The sequence below is a fragment of the Theropithecus gelada genome, chromosome 5, assembly GCF_003255815.1.
Source record: "Theropithecus gelada isolate Dixy chromosome 5, Tgel_1.0, whole genome shotgun sequence".
In the NCBI taxonomy this organism is placed as follows: Eukaryota; Metazoa; Chordata; class Mammalia; order Primates; family Cercopithecidae; genus Theropithecus; species Theropithecus gelada.
Window position 1 is genome coordinate 135,518,801 of NC_037672.1, and position 22,775 is coordinate 135,541,575.

The following is a 22,775-nucleotide window of genomic DNA, read 5'->3' on the forward strand; positions in this document are numbered from 1 at the left end:
ACCCTAATATGAAAAAGAGAAAAATATAGTGTAATATATTAAAATTAAGAATTTGAGTTTATCAAAATATACTATTTGATTATAAAAGTGAATCTTAAAATGGGACAAAATATTTCCAATTTGCAAAGCTCTCATATCCAGAATAAATAATAAGTTTGTATAAATCAATAGGAAAATGACAGACAACCCAATAAAAAATGGCCAAGAAATTTGAACAGATGTTCAATAAAATAGTCAATTCATTTGTGAAAATCTACTCAATAGCGTTAGTTATTGGGGCAATTAAAACCAAAACCACAATAAGCCATCAATTCCCACTGAGAGTGGCTCACATGAGACAGACTAGCAATACCAGGAGTACTGACAGCATGGAGCAACCAGAATTCTTACACTGCTGCTGGCAGGACACAAATTGGTACATCCATTATAGAAAGCTGTTCGATGGTATCTTTTAAAGTTAAACAGACATATACCCTTTGAACAAAAAACACTCCTGGGAATATGCCCAATAAAAATGCAGGGCATCTATATGTCAAAAAGCATGGATGAGAACATTCCTAGTACCTTTATTCATTTGAAAATAACCAAATGTCCATTAACAGTATAACAGATATATATATCATTGTATTTATTCAGTGAAATACTGCAATGCTCTAAAAAAAGGACGAACAATGGTGATATAAAAAACAATATGGGTGATTCTCACATAATGTTAGAAGACAGAAGAAAAAAGCATATACTGCAGGGTTCAATTTATATAAAGTTTAAAAACAGGTGAAATGATTCTACAGTCTGAGAACTCTCTAGTTATCTTTGGAGATAAGATTTCTAGTGATTGCGAGGGGGAACCAAAACAGTTCTAGAGTCTTGGTATTGTACTATTTTATCACCTGGGTAGTAATTACCTGAATATTTTAACTTTCTGACAATTCACTGAGCTTTACATTTATTTTATTTTATTTTACTTTATTTTATTATTTTTTTTTGAAACAGAGTCTCACTCACTGTGTTGCCGAGGCTGGAGTACAGTGATATAATCTCGGCTCACTGCAACCTCTGCCTGCCAGGTTCAAGTGATTTTCCTTCCTCAGACTCCTGGGTAGCTGGGATTACAGGCATGCGCCACCATGCCCAGCTAATTTTTGTATTTTTAGTAGAGACGAGATTTTGTCATGTTGGCCAGGCTGGTTTTGAACTCCTGACATCAACTGATCCACCCGCCACAGCCTCCCAAAGTGCTAGGATTACAGGCATGAGCCACTGCACCTGGCCTACATTTATGTTGTTATACCTCTCTGTATTTATGTCATAACTCAGTTATTTAAAAAAAAAAGCACAATAGTTGAAAATTTGTGATGTTCTTTCAGAAACAGATTGCTCAAGCAAATAAGCAAAACTGTAGAAAATTTGGGGAGCATAATTGATCAACTCAATACAGTTACTTTATAGAGAATTTCCCATCCACCAAATACAAAATAAAAATTATTTTCAAGTATATATGAAACATTAACAAAACTATTCGTATCAAAGACAAAAATGAAACCCCAGCAAATTCCAGAGAATCAACATTATGTAAACTACACACTCTTACTATAAGTAAGGAAGGAGACCACCCTTCATATCATCTTATGCCCAATTTGTGCCTCCAAAGAAAGAAGAAGTAAAAACTAAAAGGCAGAAATGAAATCCACAGGCAGACAGCCCGTGGCCACACCCTGAGCCTGGTAGTTAAAGATCCACCCTTGAGCTAATCGGTTCTGTTATCTATAGATTTTTACAGGCATTGTATAGAAATGCACTGTGAAAATCCCTATCTTGTTTTGTTCTAATCTAACTACTGGTGCATGCAGCCCCCAGTCACATACCCCCTGCTTGCTCAATCAATCATGACCCTCTCACATGCATCCCCTTAGAGTTGTGAGCCCTTAAAAGGGACAGGAATTGCGGGGAGCTCGGCTCTTGAGACAGGAGTCTAGCGGATGCCCCCGGCCGAATAAACCCCTTCCTTCTTTAACTCGGTGTCTGAGGAGTTTTGTCTGCCGCCCGTCCTGCTACATAAATATGCAACAAAATTAGAATTAATAGTTGTAAAACTAATAAAATAAATGTTATATGTCTGGAAATTAAAAATCATACTACCAGCTGGGTGCAGTGGCTCATGCCTATAATCCCAGTATGAGGCTGAAGCAGGAGAATCGCTTGAGCCTGGAAGGCAGAGGTTATAGTGAGCTGAAATTGTGACACAGGGAGACTCTGTCTCAAAAAAAATAAATAAATAAAATTTAAAAAATCATACTACCAACTTATCTTTAAATTAGAAAATAGCCCTGAGAAAAAATTCACAAAATACTTAAAACTGAATAACAATGAAATCCTTGAGTTCAAATTCGTTAGAGTAGATTAAAGAAAACTTAAAGGAAAACTTAAAGCTTCAAGATACATTCATCAGAAAATAAAAGAGAAAATGAGCTCAATATTCAACAGAAAAATTTAAGTAAAAAGCATATAGTCAAAGAAGAAAAAAAGATAATTATGGAAATCAAAAAATTAAGAACAAAAGGGGAATAGAAAACATTCCCAATTGGAAAATCTAATTATTTAGAAAGAATAATAATTTAGATATAGGTTTGGCAAATGTACGTAATAACAAATTAGGAAATACATTAAATGTGAGTTTAAAAAAAGAGAAAATAGAGAGTTAAAGAGAATTTTTAAATAATACAAAGAGTATAGTGATCTACTACATGGAAAATAATTTGAGACTCAGAATAAAATGGATATATTTCTGGAAAATGAATCAATTCTGTTATGTCACTAGAAAAAACAGAAAAAGTGAATGGAAGAGCAACTACTTACGGTGCTAATCAAGGATATTCGTGGCTCAAAAAACAAAACCAAACAAAACTGGATTCTACTTGTTTTACAGGTAAGGTATACCAAATTTTTATGAAATAAATAATCTCCTCCTTAGAGAAATTATTTCAGAAAGTGAAAAAAGGAGGAAAAACTGCAGAACTCATTTTTGTGAGTTTAGTGTAGACATTGGCCAACTTCCTGTAAAAGGCCAAGCAGTAAATATTTTAGGCTTTAAGGCTACACATTGTCTCTGTCCATGTTCTGTGTATCTGTGTGTGTGTATGTGTGTGTGTGTGTGCCTGTGTGTGTTACAGCCCTTTAAAAACATAAATTTTTTTCTTAGCTCCTGTGTAGTTTGCCAACTCTTTGTTTAGCACTATCTTAACTGCAAATAAGGTATTACAAAGTCAGTGCAATGGGCACTGACAGGAAGTTTTATAAATAAAGTTTTATTAGAACATAGCCATGCCCACTCATTTGTATATTGTCTATGGCTGCTTTCATACTACAACAGTAGAGTTGAGTAACTGCAAAAGATACTGAATGGCCAAATAAGAAATTTTTATAATTTGCCTCTTCACAGAAAAAGTTCGCTAACTCTGGCTTAAGAGAACATACAGGAATTGACTATTTCCACTTTGATGTTCTCTGTTACTGGCAACTCTCCTTGCATATTCAGTGCTTGCTATTCCTACAAGATAGGAGTTAAAACAAAAACATTGTAAGGCAAAAACTATTATGTATGGAGAGAATCATTGTACAGATAAAACATCTTTATGCATCTAAGAACACAGCACAAAATATGTGAAGCAGATACAATAAAATAACAAAGAAAATTTGATAAGCAAATGTTGGAAAATTCAACACGCTTCTCTCAATATTAAATCAATAGGAAAAAATATCAATTGTAGGTGATAGTTGATGTTCTATGGAGATTTTCTCATAACACTTATCTTATTTCTGGGCATTTGTTCCTTAGCTTCTGTTTTTGCTTAAAAAGTCGTACCTGCGACTCTCCTGAGAGGATGGCGCTTAGATTGACGGAGCTATTTTTCCCATGGGACAGAGAGATGCCTGGGAGTTTACATCCCTTGTGGAATGTTAAGGGATGTTAACCAGTCACTCCTTGATTTGAGAAAATGACAGTCCAACACACTTGCCTTGAGTTGCGACAATCTCTAAAGTGTATTTTGCCCTCTAGAGTTGTTTTCTCAATCTGCAGGATCAGGCCAGGACTTTACCCGAAATTTCACCTTTCTTTGTCTTTCTCTTCCGTGTTCTGCTTCCTGCACTCCCTCCACAGTCATCATAGAAGCATTTCCTTATTTTGTGGTATTTTTCTAGAGAACTCGAATTAAGACAGTTGATATGGCACGTAGTCTAGAGTGCAGACTCAAAAAAATCTGTAGTTTATTCACTCACCTGCCAAATGGCAGTAACGAGCCCAACTCAAGTGACCAGCAGCGTATGTATAGCTCCTGTCAGGCTGCTGTATTGCAGTTACTAAGACTTTCACCTGGGATGAACTGGGATAGGGTACGGTTGAAAAGGGATGAACTGCTTTGTGCAATCTCTAGTATTTGGAAATATTACAGTACTCTTCTTAAAGTTAGAGATAAGACAAAGATATTGTCACCTCTATCATTTAGCATTTTCTACTGCTAGAATTAGACAAGAAAAAGCGTGAAGAATGAAAAAGAGAACACAAAAACTCATTATTTTATAATTAATTACCTGGAAAAAAATAAAACATTCAACAACAACAACAACAACAAAAATCTCTCCTACAATGAATTAAACTATTTTAAGGTAATGGTTACAAATAAATAAGTTTCCAAATCAGTACATTTTATATATACAAACAAGTTACATGACATAATGAAAGACATCATACCATTTACAACAGTAACAAAGAATTTAAAAGCTAAAAATAAAATCAACAAGACATTTGTAAATTGTATATTTTTTAAAAACAGCTTGACCAGACAGAAAGATATGTCATTTTTTTTTTTTTTTTTTTTTTTTTTTTTGAGACGGAGTCTCCCTCTGCCGCCCAGGCTGGAGTGCAGTGGCGCAATCTCGGCTCACTGCAAGCTCCGCCTCCCGGGTTCATGCCATTCTCCTGCCTCAGCCTCCTGAGTAGCTGGGACTACAGGAGCCGGCCACCATGCCCGGCTAATTTTTTGCATTTTTAGTAAAGATGGGGTTTCACTATGTTGGCCAGGATGGTCTCGATCTCCTGACCTCATGATCCGCCTGCCTCGGCCTCCCAAAGTGCTGGGATTACAGGTGTGAGCCACCGTGCCTGGCCTGTAAATTGTATATTTTTTAAAAACAGCTTGACCAGATAGAAAGCTATGTCATGTTTTTAGATAGTAATACTAATAACATAAGTTGTCAATTTTTTAAGTTAATTTATAAATGGAACATAATACAAATAAAAATGCCAGGAACATTTTTAACTAGGAAAAGTAATTCTACAACTATATGAAAATGTTAACTTTTTATGACTAAAAAACAAAGATTGAGAAAACACAAGGTCATCAAAATATACTACGATTGTTCAGTAGTTAAAACCTGGTGGTGTAGGTACATTAAAAACAGAATCTAAAGACTAGAAATTGGCCCAAATAAATTTTGAATTTTACCAAATGATAAAAGTATCATCTCAAACCAGAGGGAAAAATATCAACTATTTAAAAATGATGTGGGACTTGGTTATACCTCATGGACTACTACGCAGCTGTATAAAAAAGAACAAAATCATGTTCTTTGCAGAAACATGGATGCAGCTGGAGGCCATTATCCTAAGCGAATTAATGCAGAAACAGAAAAGTAAATACCACATGTTCTCACTTATAAGTGGAAGCTAAACACTGAGTACATATAGACATAAAGATGGGAATGACAGGTACTGGGGACTACTTTAGTGGAGAGAGATGGAGGAGGTGGGGACTGAAAAACTACCCATTGGCTACTATCGGTGACGGTTACTACCTGGGTGATAGGATCATTAATACCCCAAACACCAGCATCATAATATACCTATAATTTACCCATGTAACAAACATGCACATGTGTCCCCGAATCTAAAATAAAAGCTAAAATTATTTTTTAATAAATGAAGTGGGAAACCCTAAACTGTTAGAAAAACATAAAGTTGAATTAATTGTTCATACCATACAACAGAAATAAAATCATAATAGATCAAAGGTATAAATGTAAAAATAAAGTCACAAAAGTCCTATAATAAAACATGGTAGAAAGTCCTGTAATAAAACATAGTAGAATTCCTTTAGAATCTAGAGTGCAAAAGGTTTATCTAACTGATACAAACTCTAGAAGCCACGAACAAAAAAGAGATCATTTTAACAAGATAAATTATTGAAATCTTTCTGGCAAAAAGAAAAAATCATAAAGTCAAAACATAAAATCATAATGTCACAAAAATGTGATGTATTTAAAACCAAAGCCAAAGTTCTAGTCCTTTTAAATTTAACAAAGTTCATACAAATTGATAACAAAACAATGAGCAACCTAACTGAAAATGAGCAAAGGATATTAATAAATTCTTCACAGTAAAAAAAGAAATATGGCTTTTACACATATGCAAAGATGCTCAATCTTAATCATATTGAAACGCAATTTCAAAAATCAAGAATGTTCTCATTAACAAATAGAGTTGGTCAAAAGGAGAAGCTTTCTTGAAGCAGCATATTCTGGCCAAACTTGGAATAATTTGAGCACTAAGAAAGATAATGATTGCAATGAATTATTACACATTTTTTTTTAAAGGATGAGTGTAGTTTTATTAGAAGAGAGAAGAGAGAAGGGAAAAAAGAAAAGGGATGTTCTTTAAAGAATCACAGCTAATAAATGTAAAAGGAATGAAAGAATTAGAAAATCAATGATTTTGCAATTCTATTCAATAATTGATTCAGACAAGCATCATAATGAATGTGGAAACCACTGAGTGAAATCTTATTAAAATAGAAAATATTCACATACTTTTGAATTATTCATCCAAAGATCACTTATAAATTTCACAGGAAAATGTACCTTTGTAAAAGGGAGATCTAGTTGTCACTGCCTTAATTAAATGACCAAACCTAACATCACCAATAATGCCAGTTAACATAACCAATATTGATAACACAATATACTTCATGGAAAATTCTTGCCAAAAATGCTTACCCTGAATCCAGTGATAAGAAAACAAAACAATCCGAAAAATCCAGAATATGATAAAATCTATGCCACAGTTGGCCTGGAATTTTCCTCTCTCTCTCTCTCTCTCTCTTTTTTCCTTCTTTCTTTCTGTTTGAGACAGAGTCTCACTGTCACCCAGACTGGCATGATCTCTGCTCACTTCAACCTCTGCCTCCCGAGTAGCTGGGATCACAGGAGCCCAGCACACTGCCCAACTAATTTTTGTATTTTTAGTAGAGATGGAGTTTTGCCATGTTGGTCAGGCTAGTCTCAAACTCCTGACCTCAGGTGATCTGCCTGCAGGCGTGAGCCTCTGTGCCCGGCCTGGTCTGGAATTTTCAAAAACTCAGTGTAATAAAAAATAAAAAGGGAGCGAGAGTGTTCTAGATTCAAAATAACTAAAGGGATGCAACAACCTAATGCAGTTTGTCAAACTTGATTGAACTCCAGGTTTTTACATATATGTGATATATTTTGGAAAATTGAAAAAATATGAATAAGAATTGTATTTTAAATTATATATGGAATTATTGTTAATTTTCCTAGATATGACAATAAAATTGTGATTGCATAGGAGAATATCATTATCTTTCAGAGATGCATGTGAAATATATATGGGTGTCATAGTGTATGTAATTTGTTGCCAGATGATTCAGCAAAAATATATGTAAAGATAAGTCAGATGCAGTAAACTATTACCATTGCATCAGAGTTTATGATGGCAAAAGTTTGGAAAAAAGTCAATATCCATCAAAAGGGAACAGTTAAATAATTATCCAAATATACAATGAAATACTAATCAGCTTTAAAAATTTATTTAAATCTCACAATGTAGTGGTATAGGTAAATTTCTAAAATATAACATATCTGATATTAAGTAACAAAAGAAGGGCAATAATTGTGTGTGTGTGCATAAAGATAATTGTGTAAAATCTCTGCATAGAAATTGAGCAGATGGGGATAAAAGTAGGACAAATAGTTTTAGTTTATACTTCTTTTTAACACTGTTTTTAACCTTTGTGAATGAATACCGATTTTAATAACCACAAAAATGTAACAAACAATGAGGCAAGTGCCAAGAATGTAGAGAAAAGGTAGATAACATAACAGAAATAGATTTAAACATAATGATGAGAAATACCAAATGCGACAACTGTTTTTCTGAAAAGCTAATAAATTTAAGCATGCTTTTGGCAAGATGGCTCAAGATAAAGAGAGGTAGTCATGACTAAACCTTAAGAAAAAAATACAGGAAATAACTAGTAACAAAATACAAGTTTAAAAACCTTAATAAAGGGCCCAAATTTAGAACAATTTATTTTAAAATCAGATTAAAAGAGCAATTTTCTAGAAAAACCAATACTACCAAAATGACTCACAAATAAATAGAAAATTGGAATATATTTTTAAATAGTTAGAACTTAATCAACAGTTAAAAGCTACATTTAACAAAATAACCAACAAAAAGTAGACAGGTATTTTATAGGAGACATCCACAAACAGGTAAAGGACACATAATTCCTAACTTTTGCAAACTATTACCAAAGTAGTAAAAGCAGAAAAACTCCCAATTCTTTTCTATTACACTATTATAATTTTGGTATCAAATAATAGAAAAACACAGTAAAAACATGGAAAAAGGAAGTCCAGCCTTACCTAAAATATAAATGGATGCTAAAGTGTCAACAAAAATACTTAAAATATTGGCAAATCATATTTAATAATGTATTTAAAAATTCATAATAATCTAATATGATATCTTAGAATAGAAAGATAATTGAACAATAGAAAATAAGCATAGTCCTTTGTGTATTATTTATATGCAATTTTCTTGTATAAGTATAGAATTTACAATTCATATACTAGAATGTACATAATATGGAATTTACAATTTTTGAAATCCTTTAATGTGCAATCATGTAACTAAAAGATGGTAAAATGATAAATTTAATATATTTTATGTATATTATATTATTTTTATATATGCATATATAATAAGATGTATATTCACATATGCTATTAAACATTTTATTACAAATTTATTAGAAATTGGCCAGGAGTGGTGGCTTACGCCTGTAATCTCTGCAGTTTGAGAGGCTGAGGTGGGCTAATCATCTGAGGTCGGGAGTTAAAGACCAGCCTGGCCAACATGGCAAAATCTCATCTCTACTAACAATACAAAAATTAGCAGGGCATGGTGGCAGACTCTTGTAATCCCAGGAACTCAGGAGGCTGAGCCAGGAGAACTGCTTGAACATGGGAAGTGGAGGTTGCAGTGAGCCAAGATCCTACCACTGCACTCCAGCCTGGGTGACAGAGCAAGACTCTGTCTCAAAAAAACCCAAAAAACAAAACAAAACAAAAAAAAAGAAATTTTAGCCAACAAAAACAGACAAGAAAGAAAATAAATAAAATGGCTAAGTATTGTAAAAAAAAAGTATATAAAGAGTTTTTGTTATTCACATTTTTTTTGTTAATCACACTTTAGTTTATTGTCTAAATAGAAAGTCAAAGAGACTCTACCAACAAATATATTTAAAATAATGAGGATGCCCTGTAAGGTTGCTGAATATCAGATCATTATACCAAAAAAATTATATTTCCAAAAGCAAAAAAAAAAAAAAATCCTTTAAAAAGTATTAAAAGTTGAAAAATGTAGATTACCTAGAAATAAATGTAAACTTTATAAAATATTAAAATCTTCACTGAAGGATTTATAAGCAGACTTAAATTCATAGAGATATATGCCCTTTCCTGGATGACAAAACTCAATAGCTTGAGGACAGCAATCCTCATTAAATGAATTGACATGTGACAATAAAATATTTTTAAAAATTTTTATAAAACTAGATAAGTTCATACTCAAATATACATTTTAAGATGAAAAGCCAAGAATAATCAGTACAAATTAGAAAATAAAAACTAGTAAGAGGAGGAAAGAGTCAACTGGAAATCAAGACTTACTGCAAAAACACAGTAATTAAACTAGTGATCTCGGTACAGAAACAAATAAGTAGACCAATAGAACAGAATACAAAGCTTACTTTAAAAGGCTGAATTACATATGAAGCCAAAGGTGTACAACAGGCAGCATTACAAAACAGTGGAGATAGAATGGCCTATGTAATCCATGGTGTTAAAATAGTTGGCTTTCTGCATAGAAAAAGTTCAGATTAGATTCTTACCTCAAAATATACACAAAAATATTTTAAACAGATTAAAGACCTGAATATGAAAAGCCAATTTTTAAAATATTTTACAAGAACGTATAGGAGTAAACGCTATGTCATCAGAGCAGTGAAAAAATTTTAAACAAGACAAATATCTACATGGGTTGCTCCCTCCCTCGCCTAACAAGTTCTCTGCTCTAATCAAAAGGGCTTGTTTTTGGCCATCAGAAGTAAACTATGAACCTCCACACTTAATGCTTACCATTCACTATATCATAACCCTGTTTTACTTTTTTTTATATCAATTATTATCAATGCTGAGAAGGGAATAGGCACTTTGTCTATTGTGTTTGCTGCTGTACCCCTAGATCTAGTACCTGGCACGTAGTATTCTCTGAATAGAATATTTAAAGAATTGTGAAAATGAAAAAAGAAAATGAAACTATAAAGTATTTGTAAGTGTATGACATTAAATTAAAAATTTTCTGTACGTTAAAATTACTATAAATATAGAAATAGTCCATATCCAAGAGACCATATTTGTTTTGCATCTAAGAGGAAGTTGTAAAGTCCAGAGTGTGTGTGTGTGTGTGTGTGTGTGTGTGGAAATGTATAAGAAAAGCAAACAATTCAAGATACAAAGGACAAGGATTTAATCAGATTTATTCAAAGAAGAGACAATTTAATTGGCAGAACACATGAAACAGTGACCTTAGGTATGATAGCAACAGGAGACAGATGAATTCCTAGGCAGACAGGAGAGGTTCCCTGATGAAATCTGACCTTCAAACCAAAGACAGCTTGAAGCCTGAGAACCTGAGCTGCCAGTTCTGGGTGGAGTCCACAACTGGAGTGAAAACTTCCCCCATGCCTTTTAGCCAATTGAATGCTGCTTTTCCCAGGCCTGCCCGTGGACCAATTAGCATGCGCTTCCCCATTCTGAGCCCATAAAAATTGTGGACTCATCATCACAGAGGGCTACCCACTTTGGGTCCCCTCTTGTTGTTGAGAGCTTTTCTGTCACTCAATAAAATTCTTCTCTGCCTTGCTCGCCCTCTGATGTCCACCATACCTCATTCCTCTTGGTCATGAGACAAGAACCCAGAACCCGTGGAAGAGCAGGTGTAAAAGGTGCTGTTTACACACACTCCTGCTAATCAAGCTACAGGAGTGAAAAAAACCGCTGGGCACCACACACCCCCATTCATTGAGCTCCAGGCGTTGGGACCAAACGAGATGTGTGACATACCCACCTTCACCAAGTTGCAGGCAGCAGGAAGAAAGAGAGCCATAACACTTCCTTGGGGCTCAGACCTCAGGACTCCCTGAGCAAAAGCTGTAACAACCCTTGGGACTCCACGGTTGCTGGCATCTCTGAGTTTTGGGGTGCCACTCCCTCCCTCTTGTCCAGATGCCAGGGCCCAGTGGCCCTGACAAAACCTGGGCAGAGGTGCCACTGGCCGTGGAGAATTCCGGCTAGTGAAGCAGCATTAAAAAAATTGTGTGTCAGGTACATAACCACTTTGTTGACATTTGTCTATAATAAATATTGACTGGCACTGCTTGTGGAAATCAAGTAGTGTTTACTTACCCAAAGCACAGAGAGAAGAAAGCAAGTGTAGTCAAGGTATACCACAGAGATCTTAGCTACATTCTTCAGCACTGATGGTGTTTCCCTTTCACCACTTGCGGACCATAACATACAAGAAAGCTGAGGCTTTCTGTTGCCGTGACATTCTCTTTCTAGATCTGAAAGCAATCTACATCTAAGCAAATCTGGCATATGCCAGTGTCTCATCTGAGTCAGGTTTACCTCATCAATCTCAAAATTGTACAATCCACAATTCAATTACAAGTTATACGGCATTATACCTAGATATCAACATAGCTCCTCATCTGTTCCCTTGCACATTCCCAGGCTAATATAGTCTCATCAAAGAAAACACTGGTGGAAAAAAACATATTCCTCTCAAACACATATGGAAGAGTTATCACAGCTGACTACATCCTATGACATTTAAGAAATCTCCAAATACTTCAGATAAGACCTATTATACAATTCATGTTCTTTGACTGCAAAACAATTAAGTTAGAAACAGGAAAATCAAAATCCCCATTAAAACTCATTGGTCTAAAAGTAAAATAAATGGTAAGAAATGTTACAATCCTTAGAGGTGAATAACAATAATAATAGTATATCTAAATGTGTGAGGAATACCTTAGGCCACATTGAGAGGGGGATTTACAGCCTTTACTGCTCCCTTTAGAAAAGAAGAAAGACTAAAAATTAAAGAGTAACTGTCCAACATAAAAGATTAAGAGCAAGCAATAGGCCCAAAGAAAGTTAAGTAAAGAAGATAATTAAGATAATAAAATAGATGAAGATAAAATAGAAAAATTCAACAAATTCTAGCTATTTTAAGAGTAGGGAAATAAAAGCAAACTTCTGGTAATACTGATGAATAAAAAGATAGAGACAGAAAATGCAAATATAATAATATGAATGACAAAGGAGACAGTACTAATGATACAACTGAAATTATAAAGAGAACTAGCAAATATTATCAATAACTTTGTTCAAATTAGATTGAAAACATAGGTGAAATGAGCATATTTCTGTTAAAAGTTAACCTGAGAAAACTAACTTGTGAGAACATAGAACATCTGAATGGCACTATCAATAGTAAAGAAATTGAAGTGTTGCTAAAGTCTTACACAGAATTAATACAAGATCTGGATGAGTTTACAGGCGATCTTACAAAACATTTCAAAGACCAGCATAGTAGAAATTTGTATACCCCAAACCCACCAATTCTACTCATAGCAATTTAACTAAGCAAAAACTTTATCCATGTGCACCAAGAGATGTTGACAAGAATAATCAAAAAGCAAAAAATTACAAACATCCCAAATTGTCTTTGACTGGAGAATGTTAAATGAATTGTGTTTTATTCACACAAAGGAGCATGAAAAAGAAGAAACTACAACTGCATGCAAAAACGTGGGAAAATCTTAACATAATAAAACCCCCAAAGCAATTCAATATGATACTGTCTTTATAAAGTTCAGCAACAAGCAAATGTAAACCCCACACATACACACACACACACACACACAAATTCCTAAAAGGCAAACTAAACTTTAGGACTGAGCGATGGAAAGGGAGAGGGGTTTGAGAGGTCATGGGTGTCCACGGCATTATTTATAAACAAACAGATAAGCAAAAATATGGCCATGCCTGGACTAATAATGTTGTGTCATGAACCTAGGAATGTAATGAATGTCATTCCTCATGCCAGAGGTCTTACAGAAAAGAAAAAGAAGTAATTATATCTTCTGTTCTTATCGTAACAAATCTTAACCAACTACTTTACACGGGGAAAGAAAAGTTAAGGTTTCACCTGTCTTCAGTTGACAAATATTTAGGATGATTAACATCCACATGTTGGTGAGGATATGGGGAAAGGAAACCTAAATATTGACCTTCAAATGTAAATTTATACAATGACTTTAGGGAGCAATTTAGAAATATCTAGAATATCTAGAATATTATCTATTATCTAGATATTTAGAATATCTAAAGTCGCACTTGCCCTATGAGTTAGGAATTACACTTCCATATATCTACGTTAAATTTCTTTACAAGTGCTCAATGGAGACAAGCACAAGGATCCTTCATTGCAGTATTGTTTATCACAGCAAAAATGCAGAAACATCACAGAGAAATGAACAAACTGTGATATATTCCTACTGGTAAACTGTATGTACTAAATTTGCATGTATTAACAACTTAAAATCATCAAGTTAAGTGAGAAAAGCAAACCGCAGTCAGATACACAGGGTATGATACTATTTAAGTAAGGTTGAAAAGTACACAATACAATTTTGCATATTGTTTATGAATTCATTCAATACTTACTAAAAGAACATTAGGTTATTACCAATTCCTGAATAGCGAGTAGTTTACCTATGAGGCAAGAGAAGGGAGGGTTCCAGCAATAAAGCTTTGCTGGGATATTTAATGTATTATTTCTTTAAAGTAAAAATAAGCTGTGAACTCAAGAAACATGGCAAAATAGCATCTGTTAAACCTAAATCGCTCATCGTGTGTTTGTTACATTATTTTCTATTTTCCTGTAGGTTTTAATTATTTCATCAATAAAATTGAATTGAATTAAATTCTATTGAATTATGCAACAAAATAGTATGCCATCTCAAACTACCTTAAATGCCAGAGAACACCATCAGTTCCACAGCACAAGAGAATCATCGGAATCCTTGGAATGGTCTGATGTGTCCAGTCTTGCCTGTAATTATTTCACTCAGCTAAAGCCTAAATTCCAACATGAAAAAGGAAAGAGATTTTGGGAAGAGTACTTAGCCTTCTGTAATATAAATTTTTATCAGTTATCAGAGAATGCTGAAAGTGCTCTTTTCTAACAGATAGTTGAGGTTATAGTAAACCTAGACAAACTAAAATCATTCATAAATAAGCAATTTCAAAACACCTTAAATAAAGTCAATTAAAATATTTAATTTTTGTAGTATGTCTCTTTTAAAGAAATGTGTAAACAGCAGAGAAAATATATAGAAGCAAAGTAATAAAATTGTAAATACTTGTATAAATGTAAGTCATATGAACATCTGAAATACCATAATTATGACGCTGTTTCCATTTAAAAAATTCAACCTATCAAAAAAATGTGGTCCTTGATTTCAGTCATGATACTGAGTCATCAAAATGTAACCACAAGCAAGTCTCCACTTGGATTTCCACTCCCTGTTCTTTTAAGAAGCAGGAAATCATAATCTCTGAAAAGGACACACCCGTCATCACTAATGACAGCCTATCTACAGTGTAATTTACGTCAACATTCACTTGAATAATTTGTTAGAGGCCTTGTACTTCACACTTTGCAGTGGGGAAAGTGATTATTAAAGGAATTTGCCACAGGAAAGAGTTCAAATAAAACAAAAATGTTACTGAAGTTGGGGAGGGGGCAAGAATCTTAGTCCATAACATAAACAAATCCATGCATTTTAATCTATTAAACAAGTAATAAGCAATTAGTTCAAATCTAGTTAAATTCAATTATGAGTTATATGAAAATCTCAACATGAAATTCAGGGCCAGAATTCACTAAAACAATGTCTATTACAATGACTAACTCACCATAAGTTGTCACGGAGAACGCTAAATAAATTCTAAAGTTTTAAAAAATGCAAAATAATTTTCCTAAAATCAGATTGTTTTAAAAATCTGTTTATGTTAATAAATATTTGACTTAATTTTAGTAAGCAAATGCTCCTTACACTTGAACATCCTTAGGAGGCATATAAATGATATACAAAGTTGCATATAAATGATATACAAAGTCACATATACCTGATTGACAATTAGCCCTTAGGTGAGAATGTTCACTTTGGATAACCTGGGTCAGTTCATTGACCTCTTTAGTTTAAGTGTCTCCCCTCTGCATCTGTCATTTTATTCCTTCTTTAGGCAAACATTTAATGACTACCATGTTCCAGGCATTTTACTAGGTGGGGATATACAGAGGTTAATAATACTAATAAGAGTATGTAAGTGCCTATCACTGTATAAGCAATTTACAGTCCCTGATATCATAAAATTTACAATGTAGTAGAGAAGACACAACTAATAAACTGATTTCAATTGTAATAAGAGCCAACAAGAAGATCTATAGGAGTCTAAATAACAGGGAAATGGTCTGAAAGGCAGGGTTGGTGTCCTTGAGAAAGGATAAGAACACTACCAGTTTCCACCAATTGCTTATTATTTTGCCTCAGTTGCCCCATACAGCTTTTCTCTGAAAACCAATGCTGTATTTCTAAAAACTTTATTAAGCCCTTTCCTCATTCTTACCCACTTTTCTCCCACATCTGACGAGCTCTTCACTAAGAAGCCTACACTTGCCCTCCATATTTAGGTAAATATACTTCATCCCACTGAAGATTCGGAGACTCATATGAACACTCATTCACAATTAATTTCCTGCATGATGTTAGTAAAACCAAAGAGAATGCAGGTGTTGCTGATTAAAAGCTGCCTTTCTCCAAAATTGTTATATACCATTTCTACTGCAATCTGTTCTCTTTCATTGCCAGGAAGACAATGAGAGCAGGAGGGAAGAAAAGAAGGGAGGAATAAAAGAAGGTATATTAGTCTGTTTTCACACTGCTATATATAACTACCTGAGACTGGGTAATTGATGCAGGAAAGAGGCTTCATTGACTTACAGTGCTGCAATCTTAACAGGAAGCATGACGGGGAGACCTCAGGAAACTTATAATCATGGCAGAAGGCGAAGGAGAAGCAAGGACCTTCTTCACATGGTGACAGAAGAGAGAGAGTGCAAAGGGGGAATGTGCCACACACTTTTCAACCATCAAATCTCATGAGAAGTCACTCACTCTTGTGAGAACAGCATGGGAAAAATCCATCCCCATGATCCAATCACCTCTCACCAGGCCCCTCCTCCAATTCAACATGAGATTTGGGTGGGGACATAAATCCAAACCATTTTAGAAGGGAAATAGAAAATGAAGAAAAGAAAAGAGTTTAAAAAGGAAGGGAGGAGGAAAGAGGGGCAGTAGCAGAAAGTTCATGCTGTCCACATGAAGAGAACTTTGCCACATCTTTTTCCCGTCTTCCTTTTCCTTTTTTCTTCCTCTTCTCTTCTTTACCTCCCTCCTCCTGTTTCTTCTTATCTCCTTTGTCTAACAATACACATAAATGCACAATTTAAAACTGATATCATGGGATATCCTCTGAACTCTTTTCTAAATGCAGTTTATATTGTAATGCAAAAATCAGCTCCTGGATGCAATAAGCACTCCACAGTATTGAAGACATTTTAAATAAAGCTGTCAAATCTCACTTCTCATATTTGCTACAGATTTAGAGTGAGAAGTGGTGGCACTTAAATTTCTGCCAGCCACCATTGGCACTGAAATGTTACTTTTGCTGAAGTTTATATCACTACTCTGCCTTTGCTTCTTGCTTATGCCTTTGATTTTCCTCACCTCTTCACCCACTGTACACCGCCCCCAATCATTTCACACCCTCAAATAGCAACTACTCGGAGTTGTATATTTATCTATGACTAGCAGACTAGTGTGAAGTTTTGGTGCAAAGTGATTGGAGAAGGGTTGTTCCCATATTATAGTAACATAGGCAACAACTTGGAATTAAGAATTAGTTATGTCTGATTTTGAAGCTTCTTAGCCATTTCTGACATTGGAGACTTCACTCTTCTTTAATATAGAATGTCAACCATTGCCTAAGTTTCTAGATCTGTAGTTCCCCACCTACTTTCATCTTCTTTCTTGTTCTCAGGCTGCCTAGAGAAGCTCAAAATGCTTCTCACGTGACCATTCATAGTAATATGTTTCCCTTTGCGTCACTTCTTACCCAGCCTATTCCTATGCTGAAAGACATTCATTGTTCAACCAAACGGATGGTCTACCATGGTGCTGGTCTCAAGAAACATATTCATTTCACCTAAGAGGAATTCCTTCTCAGTTCTTAAATTAACAGGTTATTTTTTTCTTCTTTCTTACAATTTGAAAGCAGAGTTGTAAAAGAAAAGTAAACATTTAAAAAAAAGCACAAGCAAACAGAACAAAGTCTACAAGGAAGAGTACTGAAAGGTAAAATATGCTAGAATAAATGGTTTAAAAGTCCTGACTAGTGACTTCCGGTAACAGTGCTTTGTTGAAACCGTCATAATGGAATTCGCTCCAGCAAATAGCACAGTGCAACTTTCATTCAGTTTGTATGTGCATGTATGTGTGTGTATCCATCAGTTTCCAGAACTGTAGTAAAAAATCTAAGTATATGGTGTAATGCAATGTGAGGATGAAAGAAAAAGAATGTTAAGACTTTGGCTAAGTGGTAAAATCCATTAGCAGAAACCTCAAAAATGCAAGCATAATTATGACCCCTGAAAATCAAATCAATTGTGCATGTCTGTGTGGGGAGTCAGGGTGAGGAGGAGTGGGGCTGAGTTGAATGAAATGGGGAAAATGAATGTGATTGGTGAAAATGAGAAACTCTAAAGCAGCCACTCAAATAACAAAATACATCAATATGGTACATTTGTTCTGTCTTTTTCTAAAACTTTGAACTGATCATTCTGCCAAATAAATGAACAAACTGAAACTTAGCCATCTGTCCCATCCAGCCCTACAATGACTAAATGCACAACAGCTTGTGAAAGAACCAAAAAGGAAAGCCAGGCTGGAGCTAGCCAACAACATATATCATGTGGTAGGAAAGTGTCAATGAATATGGAACCAACATTTTTTTTTTTTGAAAAAGAAATGAAAAGAAAAAAAAGACTTGACAGTTGTTCATGAGAAGGCTGAGAAGGAGGGGGAAGATGATAAGTAAAGCTGACTCAGAGAGCACATGGTACAGTTTTGAAGTACAGCAGGTAGTTATGCAATGCTTGGTGATTACACCCTCAAATACAGCACGACAGGCAAGAACTTAATTTTTCAAACCTCCATGTTAAAAGCAAGTTTTGAATCTGGCAATGAGGCCTTTTCCTTCCACTAGTGTCAAGTCAGAGTGCAGCCATTTCAGTTGAATGCCCAGCTACAACATTCAGTGCATTTATCATAGCTAGTTATTTGGCCACATTTTTGTGACTTATATTTCTTGATAAGAATAGTAGTAAATTGGACAAGTTTTTGCTTTGAAGTCTTCATATTCAACAGTGGAATAAGGGTTCATCTTGTACCTATTAGTATCACATATCTTTTCCTAGCAAACTGAGACAATACTGGTTTGCATTTTAAAAACTGATATAAATGTAAGGGGTACAAGTACAGTTTTGTTACATGGATATATTATATATGGTGAAGTCTGGGCTTTTAGTGTTGACTGTCACCTGAATAGTGTACATTGCATCCCTAATTTCTTATCCCTCACCCCCTTTCCCTTCCCTGCCTTTCCAAGTCTCCAATATCTATTATTCCACACTCTATGTCCCTGTGTACACATTATTTAGCCCCCACTTATATGTAAGAACATGCAGTATTTGACTTTCTGTTTCTGAGTTGTTTCACTTAAGGTAATGGCCTCCAATTAAGAAAAGGAAAGAAGGAAGGTGTATTTGCCAGTGTTCACACTGCTATAAAGAACTGCCCAAGAGGGAGTAATTTATAAAGAAGATTTAATTGACTCACAGTTCCACATGACTGGGGAGACCTCAGGAGACTTTCAATCATGGCAGAAGGTACCTCTTCACAAGGTGGTGGGAGAAGAAGCAAACAAGAAAGGAGCTGCCAAACACTCATAAAACCATCAGAACGGCATGGGGCAACCTGCCCCATGATCTGCTCTCCCCTCACCAGGTCTCTCCCTCAACACTTAGGGATTACAACGCAAGATGAGATTTGAATGGGGACACAAAGCCTAACCAGATCAGAAGGTAAGGAGACAGAGAAGGAAGGAAGGGAGGAGAAATAAGATATATAGGTAGGGAAGGAGCAATAGAAAGGAGCCATTAAAAAAATAGATGTGCATGACTGAGTGTTTTATGGTCATTTTAATCAAGAGTATGCTATGGTCTGAAGTATATATCCTCCTAAAATCCATACGTTGAAAGACTAATCACTATGTGACGGTATTAAGAGGTGGGGCTTAGAGAGGTGAATAAATCATGAGGGCTCAATGGGATTTGTGTTCTTATAAAAGAGGCCCGAGGGAGCTGCCTTGCCCTTTCCACCATGTGAGGACACAGCAAGAAGGTGCCATCTATGAACGAGGAAATGTGCTCTCGCCAGACACCAAAAATGCCTGCAACTTGATCTTGGACTTCTCAGCCTCCAGAACTGTGAAAAATAAATTTCTGCTGTTTATAAGCTACTCAGTCTATGATATTTTGTTGTAGCAGCCCAAATGGACTAAGATAGAGTGCCATGAGAAAAACATCCAATTACAATAACTCATGTTTCTATGACACATTTTCAAATATGAGAGAGAAAGAAATTGGAGCCAACCATTTTATGGATTTGACAAAACCAAAACATTTTTCCTGTTTTAAAAGATAACATACAGGCAATCTGTGTCATGCAAAGTCTTACAAAGAGAAAATTTTCAGTGGCACACTTAAAATGGAAAATTACGAAAAATTTGTTGTTAGTATCATTTGATCATCCTTCCCTCCTCCTTTTTTAGCTGAATATTTTTGTTCTTTCTTGCACTGTTCCACTTCCCCAATTGTATCCAATTTTCATTAAAGTGCCCCATAACACAAAATAATTCCTTCTTCACTGATAACTTATTTTTCTTTACTTATAAAAATTTTTAAAAAGCAATTTTTGTTGGAGAACTTCATGCAAAGTGTGAATGGTTGCTATAAGCCTTAACCTCAAAGAAATACTTTCTAATTAAAATCAATTAGAGGTATATGTAGGATGGTTTTTTGTTTGTTTTGGTTTGCTGATTGTTTGTTTTGGCATGGAAGCCTTCAAAGTATACCTTGCTCATTCTGATAGAGTAGCCTTTTATTTCATGTGTTTTTAGAACAATTATATAACTATTCAGTAGACTTTCTAGTAAGTTGGGGACCTTTGGTTAAAAATTGACAACTTATCCTTTTGTTTGTAGCCTTGTGGCATCTTCTTGACTCCTCCCCTTATTTCTAGATTCACTATCATGGGAGGGTTTATTTCTCTCAAGTCCTACACCAGGGTGATGATGAGAGCAGATAGTGAATGATCAACCTCATTCAGTGACCAGCTTTGATTAGAAAGCTTTCTTACCCTTTCTCCAGTGGTCAGATCCTCAGATACCCCTGCTCACCTACATGCCCAGCCTGTTACTACTGTTCCAAGCCCACCACATGCTAGCCTAGTCTATGCTAATAAGTTTCTGTCTCAGTTTCTCTCCACATTCTCTTCTGGCGCTAGAGCCCTACCATCACTGCATCTCTTTTGTGAGACCTGGACCCTTCATCACCCTCAGGAACCAGGGTCCCGTAAACATTCTGCTCTACCACCTCGAGTCACTCACACACACTCAGCCCAGGTCTTCTTATCTGAACATAGAGCTAACACATCTTTATAAGGCTCTGAGAAATACATAACATAAAGAACCTAAATTACTCAGCCCAGTGCCTGACTGTAAAAGCTGAGTAAAATAGCTTTGACTATTTTTGCAAAAAGAGACAACAGAAGCCTAGGCCAGGCGCGGCGGTTCATGCCTGTAATTCCAGCACTTTGGGAGGCGGAGGCGGGCAGATCACGAGGTCAGGAGATGAAGATCATCCTGGCTAACACGGTGAAATCCTGTCTCTACTAAAAATATAAAAAATTAGCTGGGCATGGTGGCGGGCGCCTGTAGTCCCAGCTACTCAGGAGGCTGAGGCAGGAGGATGGCGTGAACCTGGGAGGCGGAGCTTGTAGTGAACCGAGATCACACCACTGCCATCCAGCTTGGGCGACAGAGTGAGACTCTGCCTCAAAAAAAAAAAAAAAAAGGTGTAGATCTCCTATTTCTCTGCCTCTCTGATCTTCTGCCTCTCTCTTAAAAGGATGCTTATGACTACATTGAGCCCACCCAGATAATCCAGGATAATCTCTCAATTTCAATGTTCTTAATTTGACGACATCTGTAAAGTTGTTTTTGCAATTTGTATGGCAAAGGTAACATGCTCACAGGTTTCAGGGATCAGGATTTGGACATCTTTAGGGTGGTATTATTGAGTCTATAATAAGCTAAGATGAGCCTCTCTATATGAAATGCGAGTGAGATGCGTCTTCTACTTACTTAAAGCTGTGGTTTGTTACTAAGTGCACATCTCCACTAACATTTTAAACTAGTTTTTTAGGGCTCTTGAAGAACGTTTAGTTTTCAAAACAATCACTGCACTTTGAACTTTAACCGTATCAGTGGAACCTGAGCAGAAGACATTTCAAAGAAGGTTTATATTTAAAATCTCTAATCTACTTTAAAATCTGCTGTTTTCCCAGAAAGACTTAATCAGGATTCCAAATCATAAATCAAAATGAAGAAAGGAATATAGTGTACATTTAAAAATCATATTTACCATTCATCTATACCAACTAAACACTGTCAAAATATACAGAGCCTACATTTATGACTCAGTGTTTTAAATACTCTACCATAGCTGATAATTCATTTGCTAATCTAAGTAGTATTTGATATGATTTACAGAAAACTGGTGACCATCAGTCCCTGCTACAAAATACAGTATGTGGATCTGTGAAGATATTTTCATTCACTCATGGTCATTAATACAAAAGGCAATGTATTTGATTAAACACTAATAATTAAACTACATAGTGGAAAGAACTGAATTTTTAAAAATCTATATACACACATAGGTATAAAATATTTAGATCTCATTTAATGTCCTGTGGGGGAAGACATATTAGAGTCTGAACTCTAAAACCAGATCTTCTCAATGTGACTCACTAGCTCTGTGATCTTAGAAAAGTTCCTTAACTCTGTAAACTCTTCTTCCTACCCATAAGATAAGGATA